This window comes from Haemaphysalis longicornis, unplaced genomic scaffold (genome assembly GCF_048455015.1).
Source record: "Haemaphysalis longicornis isolate Haplotype H1 unplaced genomic scaffold, Haemaphysalis longicornis Haplotype H1 scaffold_5, whole genome shotgun sequence".
NCBI lineage: Eukaryota > Metazoa > Arthropoda > Arachnida > Ixodida > Ixodidae > Haemaphysalis > Haemaphysalis longicornis.
In genome coordinates this window covers 70119529-70136899 of record NW_027526385.1, presented here as the reverse complement: position 1 = coordinate 70136899, position 17371 = coordinate 70119529, and the positions used below count along the sequence as shown (strand labels likewise).

General features: G+C 46.0%; 1 protein-coding gene across 12 annotated transcripts in view; it reads right to left on the bottom strand.

Moving 5' to 3' along the window:
• LOC144138406 (uncharacterized) overlaps nucleotides 1–17371 on the bottom strand; it is a 114182-nt gene that overhangs the window by 25367 nt on the left and 71444 nt on the right. Inside the window, exons 1-3 of one of the 12 annotated variants that reach the window (XR_013315884.1) lie at nucleotides 12415–12485; nucleotides 5728–5790; nucleotides 3508–3661 (exon numbers count right to left, since the gene is read on the bottom strand). The exons of the other annotated variants lie outside the window; for them this stretch is intronic. The gene's annotated coding sequence lies outside the window, so the exon portion shown is untranslated. Of the gene's footprint in view, nucleotides 1–3507; nucleotides 3662–5727; nucleotides 5791–12414; nucleotides 12486–17371 lie in introns of those variants that run through there. 12 annotated transcript variants of the gene reach the window in all.

Genomic DNA, 17371 nt, shown 5'->3' with positions numbered 1-17371 from the left:
CTCGGGTTTCCTCAAGTGAAACCTGTTCGCTTTTTGCCCGAGCCTGCCCGCATCACTGTGATGCAAAAAAACTGATTTGATTTGATTTGTTACGTGGTGGACCTCTTACTCTTGTTATTTACTTTCTACGCACAACTAAAGGGCGCCGCTTCTTCAACAGCTCTGGTGCCACCTTGGGACGGCGTTACATACATTTCGTCTACGGGCGCCCCACGAGCAGCTGATGAGTCAGGCTCTTTCGGGCGTGCTCCGAGAAGGTTGGTGTCTTTGTTGGTCGCACACGCTGGAGACGCAGAACACGGCACGGCAAGCGTGGAGGGTGTAGCAGCCCTCCTCCCTCCTCCCCCCAGAGTCCATGTTCCCCAACCTCTCTCGCTCAGTGAGGGTGGATGCAACGGACACCGGAGTGGCAGCACCACCTACAGAAGTCTTTGTCGTCACTGTGGTTGCAGTCACAGGCAGTGTGATGACGTTTTGGCTGCAGAGAGCAATACAGCGGGGGGCGAGGATGGGACCAAGTCAGCACTCCTGTACTGGGTCACCACCGACCCCAGACGCGGCTGTACCTCTGGCGAGCCGCGTTGGTATACATAGGAGAAAACATGGCATGTTTTCTCCTCGCTACCTGGTAGGTGATGTTTTGCGCTACTTTGAGGTTGAATATTTGTTTTTCAGCTATGAACGTTTCACATATTCGGGAATAGGCTGCATGCGGTTGTTCACATTTGGCACATTTCAACAGATGTACAGTTTTCGGACGAATGATCGGGCGCTGCACACTTGGCGCACGTCAGACATCTGCGGCAGGAGGTTGTACTGTGCCCATACTGTTGGCACTTGAAGTATCGGCGGATGTTGAGAATTAATGGTCGGACTTCGCAATGCAAAAATCGGGTAGTGACTGACTGGGGAAGAGTGCTCCGATCAAAACTTAGAATCACATGCTTCGGGGGTATTTCATTTCCATCACGCCTAATCATTAATATTCTGATTGCAGTAACCCCTAAGTCACGCATGCCGTCTAGGTTGTCAGAATCGGTTTTTAAAAGAGGTCAGGTTCAGAAATTAGACCTTTCAGGCTGTTTAAGCTTCGGTGTGAGTGACAGATACTTTGACATCTTGCATGTAAGTCTGGCTCAATAGTTTAGTGGATTGTTCTTTAGTTCGCGCTTCAACGAGAATGTCACCGGATGCTAGCTTCTTCGCCTTGTACCTTACGCCCACTACACTCACTATGAACTTAGCTACCAAGAAGACTGATTTACTGGTAATTGGTGCATCTTTCTTAACCGACTGTATTAGCAGAAAACGAGGGAAGTTGTCAGGTCTTGTAAACAATTGAGGAGAAAGTGGCAGGAAAGCAATTAGTTCGGTACGATCCCTCTTCAGGTAGCGATCGTTTGGTTGGGAGGGGAGGCAGGAGTTAATATACCATACGCTATAGTATACAGCAGGGAACGGGGGTACTTTCTTCTCGAGCCTTACCATGTTAGCTATAGAGTTCCCGGAGCTCCCTGCCTGGTAAATAGACATCAAGCCCGTCCGCCGGAGCTTGACCGAGGCTCTGACGGCCACCGTTTCATGTTTGTATCCTTCACCTTACAAAAAATTGCCACGGTTGTTCCAACTTATATTTTAGGGGATCAGGGTCCACGGCATCGCCAATACCGTCTCCAAGATTACTCAAGGTGCGTGTGTGTGTGTCTGTGCGTGTGTGTGTGTGTGTGCGTCTGTGCGTGCGCGTGCGGGTGTGCTGTGCTTTTGTGTGCGTATGTGTGTGTGCAAGCGTCTGCGTGTGCGCGTGGGTGTGTGTGTGTGTGCTTCTGCGTCTGCGTATGCGCGTGCTTGTGAGCGTGCGTGTGCACGTGCGTGTGAGTGTGTGTGTGTATGCGTCTGCGTCTGCGTGTGCGTGTGTGTGTGTGTGAGCGCGTGTGTGTGCGCGTGCGTGTGTGTGTATGCGTCTGCATCTGCGTGTGCGTGCGTGTGTGTGTGTGGGCGCGCGTCTACGTGAGCGTGTGCGGGACATGTGTGTGTGTGTGTGTGCGCGGGTGTGTATGTGGGCGCGCGTCTGCGTGTGCGCGTGCGTGTGTGTGTGTGCATGCATCTGCGTGTGCGGGTGCCTGTGTGTGTGCGTGTGTGTGCGTGTGTGCGTGTGTGTGTGTGTGCATGCGTCTGCGTGTCCATGTGTGTGTGTGGGTGTGTGGGTGTGCGTGTGTGTGTGTGCGCGCGCATGTGCGTGTGTGTGTGAGTGTGTGTGTGTGCGAGTGGGGTAATGCGCACGCGTTTGTTTGAGTGCACGACTGTGTGAGGTGGCGCGTAGGTAACGGAGACGGTGTGGCACCCCTGCGTTTTCCAGCGCCCACACCACTTTTTTCACCGTGTCTTTTGATCACGTTTGAAATATGCAGAAAATAAACAAAACGTTCAACCCCGACTCTGCAGTCTTGCTACAGGGAGAAGTATTTGATCCAATTGGGATAAGGCAAAATACAATGTCTTTTAATTGCACTCGTAATTTTCTTTTCTCGTAGTTCTTTTCGGGCGTCAACTGCTCCTCCCTTCCGAATGTGCGGTCCCAAGCAGATGCATAAGCATCCACGACGCCCTGAAATAGATTGGGGGGAAGCGTCGCCGCAGCGTCCTAGATCAAGGACACCAAGACTCCAAGATAAATATGACGCAGAATTAGTTTCGACCATGCTTCATTGAATTGCCTACCGCGCATAACCACCACGAATCCAAACTTGGAGACTGCATAAGATATCTTGCGTGTGTGTTTGGTGTGCTTGTGTGCGTGTGGGTGTCTGCATGCGTGTGCGCGTGCGTGTGTGTGTGTGCGTGTGTGTGTGTGTGCGTCTGCGCCTCTTATGCGCATGCGTGTGCGTGTGCGCGTGCGTGTGTGTGTGCGTGTGTGTGCATGCGTCTGCGTGTATGCGTCCGTGTGTGTGTGTGCGTGAGTGTGTGCGTGTGTGCGTGTGCGTGTGTGTCTGTGTGTTTGTGTGGATGTGTCTGTTTGTGTGCATGCGTCTGCGTGTGCGCGTGCGTGTGTGTGTGCGCGTCTGTGCGTGTGCGTGTGTGTCTGTGTGTTTGTGTGGATGTGTCTGTTTTTGTGCATGCGTCTGCGTGTGCGCGTGCGTGTGTGTGCGCGCGTCTGTGCGTGTGCGTGTGCGTGTGCGTGCGCGTGGGCGTGTGCGCGTGTGTGTGTTTGTGTGTGTGTGTGTGTGTGAGTTAGTGTGTGTGTGTGTGTGTCTGTGTGTGTGTGCGTGTGCGTGTGCGAGTGGGGTTAGGCGCACGCGTTTGTGTGAGTGCACGACTGTGTGAGGTGGAACGCAAGTAACGGAGACGGTTTGACACCCCTGTATTTTCCAGTGCCCCCACCATCTTTTTCGTCGTGTCTTTTGCTCACAGTTGAAAAATGCATAATATAAACAAAAACTTCAACCCAACTCTGCAGTCTTGCTACCGGTAGAAGTATTTGATTCATTTCCGGATAAGGCAACATACAACGTCTTTTTATTGCACGCGCAATTGCAGAGGTATGTCTACTTCTTTCCGGGCGTCAACTGCTCCCCCTTTCCGAAAGCATCTTTAACAGCTTTCGCGGTGTCCCAATATATATTGGGGGGCATCGCAGCGCCATCCTGGATCAAGGACACCAAGACTGCAACAAAAATATGGGACAGAATTAATGTTTTCAATATGCTTTAGTGAATTTCCTATCGCGTAAAACCGCCTCAAATCCAGACTTGGGGGCCACATAAGACATCTGTAAACTTTAGATAGAATGTGCGTAATTTTTCAAAATGTAGGTGTCTTCCGAACGTCAGTAGGTTGCAACGATAGCCACACGGAATGTGTTTACACAAACGTTTTGCATAAGAATGAGGGGGGGGGGGGGCGTGAATTTTAAAAACTTTCCACGCTTCAAGCAATTGCATGATACAGTTCCCGGTCGTACAATATTGTTCCGCGCGTTACAAAATATAAAAACCTGCGTTTCCTCAAAGATATTCCCGTGTCCCAAAGGGAAGGTTATCCGGATGAATGTATATTGCCAAAGGTATTACTGCTACCATCTTTATGCTAAGCAAATGGCGTCCACACCATGCCAGCCTGGAGGGGAGTCATGTAAAAAAAACGCAACAAACACAAATACCAGGGAATAATGAAAACATTGATTTTTAAATGCGACTTTTGAAACGTGGAAGGTAAGCAAATGAGGATGAATATAGCATTGCATGAGTGTTGACTCCGAGCCAAAATCCTTATAGGTGGAGGGGTTTAGGATAAATGTGGCGAACATTGGTCCCAATTGGCCCGGAAGTAGGGCCTTGTGCATCGAGACGATAGCGATGGCACAGTAACATGTACCTTCGATAAATGAAGGTGATTACTTCGTTGAAAGTTAACAGAGCACTCTTTTAGCCTTTTTGCCAACCTGCCCCGTGTTAACGGCTCCAGATACATCTTATTGCGTGGTGCTATCTAGTTGATGGTGTTGTTTTGTTTGAATAAATTGAAATAGATATACTCAAAAGAGAAGCCTTCTTGATATGCCCCGAGGCCTCGGTCCAGAGCAGGACATGGGATAGGAAGCAAGGATGGGAGGATAACAGAAAAAGTAAGTTGACCCTAAAAGCACTCGTCAACACCTGCTTCTCTGGCGGACGTCAGAAAAGTAGTGTCAAGCAGATCCTTCTTGTGAGGTTGGGCTCCAAAAGAAAATTTCTAGTCGCCGGTCGCAGCACGTCGTCGTTTTTGATGCTTGCAAATACAAGCTCTTCATCTTCTCTCGGTATCTCTCTCTGCCTCTTCATTGTAGCGTGCATTCTATGTTGTTTATATATTTGAATGGGTCAATATTTTATTGATAAATCATATACTTTGTAATTCTTATGTCTATTTACCTTGCCTGCCTACCTGCTTTACATTTTCCACACATGGATTATCACACGGGTACGATTCCTCGTTTCGTCGATTTTATTTTCTGTCCTTCCAGTTTTAATTTTAAAAAAATGAAGGTGGTGACGCTAAAGGTGCAGGATATATGTATGACCTCGACGACCGAATTAACCTAGGAATCTGTAGGCTTAAATTCCGCTTGGGGATTCTTAACTTTCTGCCCGTAGTGCACCATACGAAAAAAAACACTCTCTGGTATGAGGATAGGGATGGGTGTGATACGTGTCTGCATCTATCCCAGTTAATAATGACGTCAACCTCAGAAAATTTACTCACCAGCCTCGTTTTGCGAAACAATTGAGCGAGGTGCACTTGAGGGGACCTCTATTGCGTTCAGTGCGCAAACCATAGAAATATAATTACCTCACTAGCGTGGGTATCTATGTTTTAAACAGGTGATCTGACAGAAATCAAGACATTGTTCTAGTTTCGTTTATATACCGAATACGAAGGCCGTCTCAACCAAAAATACAGCTAGTATCATTTACAGATACCGGGGGGAAGGGTCTTTGGCAAGGCTACAACAGACAAAGCCGCTGATAAGTTGCCATAAACTGAAGAGCGCGGTCGCTTAGAAAACAGGGACTAAACCACTGGCTAACCACCGAAAACCCTGGCGGCATTATACTCTACACGTACCTCAACCACGATAACAACACTTATTTCCGATTTTAAACGCAACGAACTCGCACAAGTCATTTGCTCGAAACTATTATCACACAATTTAAAGAAAGTGTTAAAAGTATGTCAGATGGTCCGCCATACCCAGAGTGAAAGCGAAAATAGCAAGAAGACAGTTTCCAACGAAGTGAACCATGTTGAAGCTGGCTGCAAGAAAACGAAACAGATAAAGATTTCAGTGAGTTATGCACAACACCACTGTTTCGCAAATTCTTGCGACTAAAGAACTGCCAATTCAAATATGTCAGGTGGCAGCAAAGGTTGAGTCCGAGCTGTACGCGCAGTCCATGTTACGACAGAAGAGACGAAAAATTCAATATGGGGAACGGAAACTTGTCATGTGGGTGGGACCTCCTCAACGAGAAGCCGGCGGAAATGGGCACGCAAACGATAGAAGCGCCGACAAAGAGGCATCTGTGAACGCACACAGTGGCACACCTTTCAGAATCCTCCATTGTCAACGCGAGACGTTAGTTAAGTCAGAAGTATCACATATTAATAATTAATAGACACCAAATGCATATATAAGAGATGAGCCTTGTGAGCTCGCACATGGCGACATTGCTCAAAAAAGCACTGTAGGAATGCCAACTTTCTCGGACGATGATGATGATAGTGGGTGAAGTGAAAGATTGTGGAAACGCGAAGCTTTCTCTGTTCAAAAGCCAATGTCTTCAAAGCCCGAAGTAAACGTCCAAGATAGAAATAGCTAGGCCCACGACGCACATCAGGAAAGCCAATTTGCAGCATGGGTTTCATTATAGGCACATCATGGGCCAGAATTAAAAACGCTTCCCGTGTTTCGAATTTAGCCTGGGTACGCCGCGTTATGAAACTGCCGTCTACCCCATTGCACCATTCGCACATGGCGGAGCAGTTTGGATTTTGGACCTTCACTGAGGTTGTAGGGGGGCAGGCATCGTGTCGAAACCATATTTCTTTAAATAAACCATATTTCTCTAAATGCTATTAAAATAGAATTAGGCCCCTTTGCCCCGGGGTGAAATGAGAATGAGATGGGCTCAAATTTTATACCGGCTGTGTCGATCATATTCTACAGCCTGCAGCCAGACTGGCCCTGTAACCACTGCCACTGCAACCCAAGCGGCCAATCGCTGTCTGTAGTTCTAATGCCACCTTGGCTGAAGTTGCACTGGCTGAGTGTTGTACTCGCAAGTTTAGTTCTACTGCGACTACTGAGCCTGGCTGAAGGATTGCATTTCTCAGGTAGCAAAAACGCACTGTTCCCGCATAAGCGTGACCAGAAACGTGGACGCTAAAGTTCAATTAGGTGCGAACGCGGGTATATGCATTAGCTCCGACAGCGGGTAGGTGTCAGTCTGCGGGTGTGCGTTGGGCTGATATTTCTATAGACTGCGAACGCGAGTATGCCCCGGTCGGATGACCCCACCGGCTTGTACGCGAGATGTAGGTGAAAAGAAGAGCTGATCTGTTCTCAATGTTCATTCGGCAATGCTGGCCTGTGGCATAATAAAATTGGTGAAAATATCGAATTGTAACCAGCCGGACAGCTAACGAGGAACGGGTGAACCGGTGTATGCCACGGCACTATGCCAACCCACACGTACCCGATTCTTAGGTCTACCGCCTCCAACCGGACCCGCTTCTTGCGTACAATGAATTTGGTTTTTCTTGGTACGTCGTTAAGCTTAACAAAAACGGTTCCTGACGTTAGGCTTGAACAGAGGTCCAACAGGAGCGTTTGGCGAAGGCTCTTCATACAAGAAATAGAGGAAGGAAAAAACCTAAGGGAAAAATCCGTAATGACGAAACAATCAAAATGTGGTCTGTTAGGGGTGTCCAATGTTCCGGGGCATCAGTGATTTAGAAACGGTAACCTAAACCTGCACAAAACGTAGTGACACTAAATTTAACGACACAACTTGGCGGCATAACTCAAGGAGCAGCGATTGTCCCGCAGTCGCACACCACAAGAGAAAGCATCGTTGCCACGATAGTTTTCTTATATATTATTCTCTGCTCTAAATGTCAGCAAGCTGCTGCCATCCTTCGACTTTGGCAACGTGCATGTATATTTTTGCAGCTCTCAAGGCGTCTGATAACGTCAGCCGTGTGTTGCGTTTTTAAATCGGTACAGCTACCAAGAAGTGATTTCTACGTTTAGGAATAACAGTATTGGAATTGAACGTCCCCAACATTCAGGAAGAGGGATTGGGCAAAATTCTTGCATTCCGCGGAATTGAAAGGAATGAAATTTTATTTTAAAAAAAATACCCATCTTACAATAGAGAATGTTTATCTCCCAGATTTTGCTTTGAATATATTCAATGATGGAAAACACGATCCTGTCGTGTATCTCAATGAATATAAAATAGAAAAATGTCGTTATAGGCTGAGGCATGAACCATACGTAACAAAAAGTATTCGCACATCTTATGGTAAACAAACGTTAGGCTTTCAAATTCCACTTTTTAAACAACTACCCGGGAAGTACCAAAGTTTTTCAAAGTTCTTGTGCGATCAGCTTAACGTCGTCTGCTACCACCACAGCGCCCACTATTTTGAGTTGAAAACTGCTTTTTAGTTTTTTCACCAACTACTAGCGCCCTCTGTCAAGTATAGATAATGCCAGTGCAGCGACGCGCCTGGCAAGCCAGTTCAAAATGGCCGCATTCAGCAGTGGCGCGTTCTACGGCACCGCCCTTCAAAGTAAGTGTTATTTCAAATGTTTTGCTTGTACCTGTGCCGTTTTTTAGCTATTGTTGTATTTTTAATTAGTCGGTGCACCTTTTGGCATGTTTTTTGCATTACGCGTTGAGTTATTTTTTGTTTGCCAAGCGCGTCTTCGTTGCGTCCAATTTATTGGACAACAGGACTCGGCTCACGTCGTCCTGACAGGGCTGACACTTGAATGTACGCGTGCGCTGCATTGCATTAACCTTTAAGCCCCGACTTCCGCTCCTGGCGAAGCAGCAGTCGTCGATGGGGAAGTGGGAATGAACGGGTGATGCGAAAGAATTCTTCTTGGCCAATCGCCCTAAGTGGGTATGTGCTAAAGAAATCAGGAACTCTTCTTGGCCAATCGCCCTAAGTGGGTATGTGGTGCGGATGGACGGACGGCGGTGGACGCGTGATTCAGGGTCGCTATGCTTGTTTCTCTGGTTTTATTTTTGCTTATGTTCTATTCAGGAGACCGATCAAGGATTACCGATGGTGCTGCCGAGCGTATTTTGGAAACCGTCTTGGGCTCCACAGTTCCAGGGCATGCTGGGCGACGACGATGAGCGAGCGTCCTGGAACCCAGCTAAATACTTTGAGACGTACATCGACGATGAAGTGTATGAAAACATGGCTCTGGCCATGAACACAAAACACGTAGCGGAGACAGGGAGGAGTGTCAACACGTCTGCTGATGAATTGAAAATGTTTTTTGGCATGTCAATCATTATGTCAGGCCTTGGATACCCACAGATCAGAATGTATTGGATGAAGAGTACGCGAGTGCCAATCATAGCAAATAACATGACGAGAGACAGGTTCTTTCAGCTGCGATCACGACTGAAAGTTGTCAACGACCTTTTAGTACCCCCTAATGACAAAGAAGATGATCGGCTATGGAGGATCAGGCCATTAGCTGAAAGGTTGCTTGAAGGATGTCGCAAACTTCCACGAGAGGAATGTCTCAGCGTTGATGAGCAGATGATCCCGTTTACAGGGAAGACGCAGTTGAAACAATTTGTCCCAAGGAAGCCTAATCCAGTAGGACTTAAGAATTTTGTCTTGGCAGCTCCAGATAAGCTTCTTCTGGACTTTGAGATTTATCAGGGGAAAAAAACCCGGTTGTTCCCAGGCTGTTCTGGAATAGCCGAATCAGCAGTCATGAGGCTTTCTCAGAGCCTCAGTCCGGGAACAAAGCTGTTCTTCGACCGCTATTTCACGTCATCATCTCTGCTAGGTAGGCTTGTTGACAATGGAATTGGAGCCACAGGCCCTATCATAAATAATCGCCTACCGAAACGTGTCAAGTTGTCCTCTGAGTCACAGTTCAAGGATGTTGGGCGTGGTGCAGTCGAGATGTGCGTTCGTAGTGACGATAAACAGATGGCAGTGCGGTGGTACGACAACAAAGCAGTTACGTTCCTCTCGTCACAACATGGAAAACAGCCACTGGACTCATGCCGCAGGTGGTCGGCAAAAGAAAAAAAGTACATAGACGTACAAAGGCCTCAAATTGTACAAGCGTACAATGCCTACATGGGTGGCGTGGACATGGCTGATCGAATGATTAGCTATTATTTTCCACCACATTCTTCGCAAATATTGGTGGGTATTACTAGGGTATGTTTACATGGAACATTCAAGTTGAGTCCTGATGTCCAATATATTGGACATCGCATATTATTATAACCCGAAGTATTACCGATTTAAGCTTTAACACTTTTTGTCTACGTGGTCTAAATAAGTCATACTGAAAGTCTTTCGAAAATTCGAGCTCCAAACCGCGACCTGGGACTCGGGAGGTTAATAAAAAAAGAAATGAAACAATTTTTTTTCATTGAAAATAATTGAGGAACCTGACCGCCTTGCATGGCATATTTTTTGCCATCACATTGGTTTTGAATACGATGTCATTGTGTACTGTATTCTCATTGGTTATAAGTGACATACCTGCTATAACTACCATCCCCGCTCACAATACCCTTTTAGTCCGGTTATTGTTCGTTCCGTTTATAATTTTGAGTTTGCTAAAATTGTACTGAATATTTTACTGTCTCGAACATTTCTTGAACGGTGCTATCACACTATGTTTTCTCGTGCTGTATTGTGTAAAATCAACCTGTAACTATGTTTATACATTCCAGCCTACGTCGCAGTGTGTTATGACTATGTCATAATTTGCAGTCTTAGGTTTTTAAATGTGCTTTGTTAAGCTGGTGCTGCGGCCGTTGTGCAACTTCAGATACAGGGCCTCGACAGGCGTCTCGAATGCCTATTGCCCCGTTCACTTCGATAGAAGACGAAAATTGAAATGTATCATGTGATGTACGTGTATCACGCCCAAAATATAAAAAAAACCAACAAAGAAACAAACAAATTGCGGAAAGTTTAAAGTCCTCCGAATGGATTTTGAAGAGAATCGGGCTGCCCCTATCGTAACACTGATACCAAGTCATTTGTTGCAACGAGAAAACCTTCACTTTCCAAAACATCAGGAAGAACGTACGCGTTTCCATTGAGAGATTGAAGCCGGCATACAAACTCTTCGAGGAGACTCCAAACCCTTGGGCGTCTTCTCTAATCCGCCTTTAACCAAGCCCGACCTATCGGCCGGCGCCCTAAACAAAGGGCCTTGTACGCCACTTGTGGTTCACGAAATTCCTTCAACACTGAGGGCTCCTCTCTTCGTTAGGGGGGGGGGGGTTGTGTGGCGACGACTGCGTCTGTGTATCTCAAAGGGAGAACCCGAACCCGATGCAGAAACCGACCCAGTCACAGCAGAAGCAGAACGCGACGCAGAGAAGCAGCCCCGACAGAGTACCCAGGTCGAGTAATCAATGATGCGCCTTGGAAGCAGAGGCCTCATGCCGGTGGATCTTGTCACAGTGAACTTCGAGAAGAGCAATCAAGCTTCGCGTGCGCATTTCTGTGCAGACGCGGTCATTTACAGAACCCCGCGAGGGCAAATTTCGGAAATGCGCTGCGTGTGGGAGCAATAAAAATATGCTTCTCTACAGTTTCATAAGACGTGCGAATACGCATATTCCTGTTGGCCTTCACAGTTATAATACCTTATCTGCAGTGGTCCACGCTTTACATGCGGCGCAGTTTTTTCAGGTTAATTTTTGTTCTAACGCATCGAGACCAAGCTCAAGTTTAAACAGCTGCGCTGTTAAAAATTGAAACTAACCATAATAAATCCGTGGAGGCGGGGAGACAGGATGCAATGATTGTTTCACACCTCTCAGGTGATTTTGGTCACTTCTGAAAACTTCGTGTTCTTTTCATATGGAGTCTAAGTCTGGGGAAGGATATTTCGCCGTTATCCCATTTGCGGTCTGAAACCATCATAAGCCAACTCCGAAAAGCAAGAAAATCTTGTGACAACCACCACGACGCAGTCCGAGCTGTCTGGCGGGAACTCACACAGAGTCTGCCATGTTGATTTCATGACTCACCTTGATTTTAACCACCAAATAAGCGAAACAAAGGAGAGAACCGAGCTTACCTAACTCTCTACCCTACTCCAACTGGTTATATGACATCACGCCAAAAGCGCACTCCCACTGGGAAAATGAATTTGGCTATTTTGATCCGTGCCACACCAGTATCTGCCTTATTTCTTTGCGAAACATGATGTTCGTACGTTGTCTGGCAGGGTTCTATCGGACCTGTTTTTTTTCAGCCAGTATTCTAGGGGAATACTGAAGGGTTTGTCTTGTCACTAAAGTTTTATCAGACTTAATTCGTGTTGGGGATTGGGACGGTAAAAAACTTCGTGTATGTTCATATCTGCTGTTTCCAGTCAGTTAGAGTCCGGCATTGCACAACGAATAATTTCGGAATCTTTTCAAGCGCCAAGAAAGAAACACCAAAAGATACTACATCCCTTCACCAAGAAATATTTATTAAATACTTTCATAGCATCTGAGTTAGCTCTAGTCTTCAAGACTAAAGCCGAATTTTGGCTCTGAGCAGCAGAATATCTCAATTGTAGGCGGTTACTTGTTTAGGCAACTTCTTAATTATTACGGTGGTATAAGAAAGTGAGCAAAACTGCTGAGCACATACGGGTTACGTCTGGGATGGTCTGGACGAGAACGTGAAGCGCTGGGTATCGGTGGAGAAGCTGTAGTCACACGCGCCTTATATGCTCCAAAAAGCCGGGGTGGCTGTGTGACAGGTCAATTATTTTTATCACCAGTGCGACAAACCTAATCATCCTGGGCTCTGATTTGACACATTTTCTCTAAAGTGTTAAACGCAGAAGAATGCTCCATATAAATCAGAGTTTGAAAGAGGCAGCTTTCCATTTCAGTTCTGAAATAGGTCATGCCTTAATTTGCACTTCATCATGGGAACAGGTTAAGCGCCAGGCACAACTGGAGGAAGGAATACAGACAGGAAAGGGGCGCTCCTGTCTGAAAAAGGTGCACCTGTCTCATTCCTGGCAGCGCTCTCGACGCCGACTTCACAAAAAATTTGAACCGCGTGGTCGACGGCTGCTCTAGTGCATATTGTTAATTCGGCAGAAAGCCTTCCAAGATGAAGCTCAAGTAAAACCAAGCTGTTGCCGCTAAGCCAGATAAGCTCGGCAAGGAGAAGAAGTTGCAGAAACCGAATGACAACAATGGTGAGGGGAGTCCGACACGGAAGAGTACTGGAAAGTTTCTGCTGTTACAAACAAGAAACCCAAGGTCCCTGGACCAGAGGCCGACTCTGAGAAAGATGTCCTGGATGTAGATGACGAGCACTTGGACGACGAGGATGATGAACAAGACGAGGAAAACAGCCTCGACGATGAGGAGCTTGATGATGAGGAGAGTGAGGGGCTCAGTGGAGAGAAAAACGATGATGCAGTGCCCCAAATTGTGGCTCCAGGGAAGGGCAAAAACAAGCAGAAGCGCGGAGGGAAGCAGGCTGCGGTTGCAGAGGAAGGCAGTGAGGACGAAGATGACGAAGAGGACGATGAGAGTGATCTGGATTACGAGGATGAGGAGGATGACGGAGAGGAGCAGGTAGCTGCACCCAAAGCCAAGAAGTCCTCCAAAGATAAAAAAAGCGCCCCTTTCCTGTCTGTTTTTCTTCCTCCAGATTTGCCTGGCGCTTAACCTGTTCCCATGATGAAGTACCAACTAGCTTGCATCGACACATTGATTCAGTTCTTTAATTTGCTTCCGCTCCATAACATGATATAATGACCGTCAAAATAAAGTAAAAAGCAAAAGAACGAAACGTGCAAAGCCATAAATTTTTAACCTCAATTTTCCTCCAACGGAAGGTTGCTCTGGTTTACACATATCATGCGAAATGTTTGAGGAAAAATCGATTTTTGCAATAGATTCCCCCAAACGACTCCGCCGTCGCAGGACTGGCCCGTGTCCAATAAGTGTGCTCGGTTGGCTAGTTGCTTTTGAACCAAAAAATGACAACACAGCAGGCGACAGTACCACGCTGATATAGCAACCAGCTTTGCAAAAGTACGGCCAGAAAATGACACAACAGCAAAGCAGAAAAATGTCGATTCCGGCCGCACGTGGGTGCCCCTAGAAACAATAGTGCACCATTTTAACAATTGTTCACGTGTTTAAGTGTAGCAATGCTGCTTTGAAGCTTTTAATGCTGTGTTTCTTGCATAGCTTTACAATATTTCGTTTTCTGTCTTTGAAGTGGAAAGTTGGGATTTTGTCGCACCGAAAAAAGGGGCTAATTCCTTTGTGCACCTCGCCACTTGCTTGGAGAAACTTTTGAAAATGTAAAACGCCTTTTTAGGCAATAGTTGCTTTTCTACGATCAATGACGAAAATTATCGTTGGTACATTTCTTAAGGACAGACTAAAAGTTAAAGCTATGGTTTTTGAATGAACTGTTTTCTACAGGACACGTGCTCCCACTTCTGTTTGTTAATTTACCCATACGCTGGCACGGAAATTGTTCTCGCAAAGTTTCCGAAGATTAAACAGTTTTTCAAAAAGGCCAAAATGAGTAACCCCTGGAAAAAACTGGGTTTTGCAGAGTTTCTGTTGACATGTCTGAACCATTGCTTCTCGCGATTAACGTTAGTAGATAATTTTTTCTGCGTTTGCATGGAACCCTTCCAAAAACCACATTTTTCAAAACTTGTGTATACATATTGCTTTCCATAAATTCTTTTGGGTATTTTAAAGATGCACCTTATATAAATGCGAAGTGCTTTTATTGTGCTCGTATTGTTGGGTTGTGCTACAAGCAGTGGGCGAACCGCCTGACGAGCCCGGACCTTGGGATTCGGCGTAAACTGGTGAAGAGGGCCTGGACCGCCAGTCCAGCTCAGGGTATCCCGGAATAGGGAAGCCCCCACCTGGCGGGTGCCCTAACATCTGATCCAGCTTGAAAATAAACATTTATTCATCATCTTCTTCATCATCATCCAACTCAACCTTGTAATGGCTTCTAACGAAATGTGCATAAAACTTAGGGAAATAACGGTAATACTGGGTCATCTGAGTGACCAGTGGAGGAATGCATTATGCAAGTTATGGTTCATTAGATGAAAGCTAATGAGAATTTCTGAGAGATTATGTTTTGGCCTAGAGCGTATAATTCTCATAGACAGGGAAATTACCGATGATCTAGGTCCATACAGCTTCTCACTAAAAACATGGACAAGGTAAACAACAGAGAAAAGGGCCAAAGCACGTAGTCTATACAGGAAAGAGCCAAAGCACATAGTCTGCCATCCACAACAGAGCGCAGGTGTACATGTATACGCCCCAATTACTTGCCGCAGAACGAAAATATGACACATGGTGCTGTACCGATTGTAGTGGCCTAAAGAAAATGAAGTGTCGCTCAGTCAGAGATAAAACATTGTGTGCCTTTCAAAAATATTTTTCATACGTACAGGAATTTCCTGCGGCTACATAGGGAGCTGTCCTACTTTTGTCCTGTCCTTGTAACCGAACCTTGTTTGTGTAATACTGTGACAGGCAGCAATTAAGCTAAGAAGAATGGAGAGTCTTGCACTGTATCCTTCGGTTTCTCTTATGCCAAACAATTATGTGCTATTGTATTTCCAAATATAACAATGAAATCCGGGACAATATTTTGATGCACCGTTGTTGCTGTCTCGTAAACAGTCAAACTACACTTTCTTTTCCTAGAAAACAATTTTAAAGTGCAACTCGTGTGAAACTGCGCCTGGTGCGACTTCACGAAGGTTTCGGGGGCCGACGGTCGACGAAAGTTTTTGCCGGATGTCACGGCGACAGCACCAGCCATTTTCAAGCTGTTACGTAACAATACGTCACTTTCACGCTGGCCAAAGTTGCACATGTGTGATGTATTTGGTCCCGCCAACTATTTAAACTACGTCAAGCCTTCTGAGTCAATCCAAAAGAGGGAGTGACATACAAGTGGTATTGTTGTTGAATTGCAAAGACGGGCCTACATTGTCATGTCCGGTCCATTTAGTCTAGTTTTTCATTGCCGGTCAAGAATTATACGCTTTCAGTAAAGACAAAGAAAAAAATTTAGAACATGTTCCAGTCAACGTCACAAAACATCAAAATGACGAAAGCAGACAAAACCACTTTGTAAGGCTAAAGCATGTGACCAAAATTGAAAGCCAATCAGAAAACACTTCCAGCGAATTGACTGTGAACTGTGAATTCAGTACGTCGAGGATAGGGCCGTTTATTTGTTGGCATTACGCTCGGCTTATGTGGCGGCAAATGATGTGTGCGACCTAGCCTGACGCAAGCGTTCGGTGTACGAACCCCTGCATTTAATGACTGGAGACATATACTTTGCCGGGAACACATGGGGTTGGGGTCCCTTTGTTCCCAGGCACGTTTTCATCCATAATACGGTTTCGATACTTGTTTTGTGGTTACCGCCAAACAATTCTGAGCTTTATGCTGTATTCCTGATTGGCCTTACGGACGTGCCCGGCGTCCTAGACCTTGAGGCCTTGCGTTTTGGCCAACGGAGTTAAAACCGTTGGGGCTTTGCTGTAAAAATGACAGACGCAGGTAGCCTGTCATCCACTTTAAAGCAGGTGCACACATACCAGCACCTTACGAAAACACGACGACGTGCTCTGGGTGAGGGAACTGTTTATTGGCTGAAATAAAAGGTTGCAATTTTTCAAAGATGCAGCATCGGGCAATTGAACAAAAATCATTTCATCAATGGGGAAACCACAACGGGCATACCGGGCGCACGCGTCCTTTCTTCTTTGCCTTCGTAACCGAACGTCGTTCGTGTAATAGTGTGTCAGGCAGCAAACCGGGGAGAGGATAGTCGGGTGTAGTTATCGAAAACGGGTGAAAGCATTCAATTTCCCTTCAATGCCTCTGCGAAGGCAAGCTCTGACCACTGGTAAAGAACCCGTGATAGCAAAGTGCATTCGGCCTAGCGATTGCTTCTCGGACTCTCCGTTGTGCTGCTTTCTGTTTGCCTGGTTTTTGTGGCGTGCCGTTTTAGCTGCGCCAGTTGGCACGCAGCCCCGGTATGCGTGCCAGTACCGTCGCACAGCAAGGAAACTTGACGGGGTGAAGTGAACTGACAATCGTGACGTTTATAAAAAAATACATGAAACAAAATGCCACATTGTTTTTTCAAGTAAAGGACACCATAAAGTCGAACAAAGAGTATTTACGACACGTGGAGGACAGTCTGAAAATTTAATTGGGTGCATTTTGTTTTTCTTTGTTTTCGGTTTTGAAATAACAGGGCTGGAAATGTTTTTGTAACGGTGAGTGGCTGCCAGTGAAGCCAATTAGCTACCCTTCATAGCAATTCATTTCATAGCTACATTGGTTCAAAGTTACGGTTTTGCATTCCGAACTTTTTCTGTGTTTGTGATTTTTTACAGGAGAACTTGTAAAAGCAAAGATAACATAGTTTGTACGTTCCTTCATTTGTTGACAAAAATAATTGATACGTCAATTATCCGCACTGGTTTTCGCGTATATACAGATATAAATTTCAAAGAAAAAAGCGTATCCTAAAGTATATTCAACGCACTCTACGCTTAAAACCAACA